This window comes from Delphinapterus leucas, chromosome 1 (assembly GCF_059928025.1).
Source record: "Delphinapterus leucas isolate spDelLeu-1000000601 "Yukka" chromosome 1, BTC_Dleu_Yukka2, whole genome shotgun sequence".
In the NCBI taxonomy this organism is placed as follows: domain Eukaryota; kingdom Metazoa; phylum Chordata; class Mammalia; order Artiodactyla; family Monodontidae; genus Delphinapterus; species Delphinapterus leucas.
In genome coordinates, this window is record NC_143129.1 from 151,238,923 (window position 1) to 151,239,892 (window position 970).

A 970-nucleotide genomic window follows, 5' to 3' on the forward strand; every position below is an offset into this window, starting at 1 on the left:
CCGGGTTTGGCTTCTCCCACTGTAGGGACCTCAGAGGGAGGGGCAGGCAGACAGGCTTAGCTTTTGTGAAGCTGGATTTGGGAGCCAGAGATGTGAACGCTAACGGTCCTTCCTTCCCCTGGATGCATCCTAGGGCTGGGAAGATACTTTACGAAAGAGAATGCTGCTATTTTGAAAACCCTGAGTGTCTGTGAACTGGCCCTCCAGACTTCTTGGTATGTGTTCCAGCCAAAGCTCTTGGGTGGGGGAAGGGATGTTGGTGCTGAAGGAAGTGGTCCCACAGCCCCATGTGACAGATGGTTAAACTCGCCAAAGAGAGTAAGGTTGTTGCCCCAGGTCACAAAGCAAGTGGGAGATCCGGGCCATGAGTCCAGACCTCCCTGTTCTGGTATCGCTAATCCAGCTTGGCTTACAGGAGAGGCTGTTGAAGTCACGGCCAAGTGGGGTGAGCTGAACCGAAGGACAGGAGTGGGCACTGAAGGGCAGTTTTAGAGACAAGGCCTCTAGGAATCCCACAGTAATGATACTTGTAATGAGAGCTGCCATTTGTCCGGAGCCTGCAGTGTGGCAGGCATTTTGCACATTCACTTTATCACAGATCCTCACGCCAGTTCTGTGAGATATAATTGGCCCCGTTTCACAGGTGAGGAAACTGAACCCCCATAAGAGATAAAGGGACTTGTTCAACGTCACCCAGCCCGGACGTGGCCTTAGATCAGTGTGATTCAAAAGCAATGCTTGTCTCCTAGACCATAGTCTGTTGTGGTCTCTTTGCACAGGGAATCTCCAAGGGAGGCAGGTCTCACCCAAATGGGCCAGCTCACACTTCTTACTCCAACCAAAGAGACCACTTGGCTACAGTAATCATGTTGGTCCCTCTAGCCAACGGGCTCTGGCAACAGGCTCTCCCACGTGTCCCATGTCCCAACTTGTCTTATCTTGAAGCCGATGAGAGGCTTTCTTGCCAAAT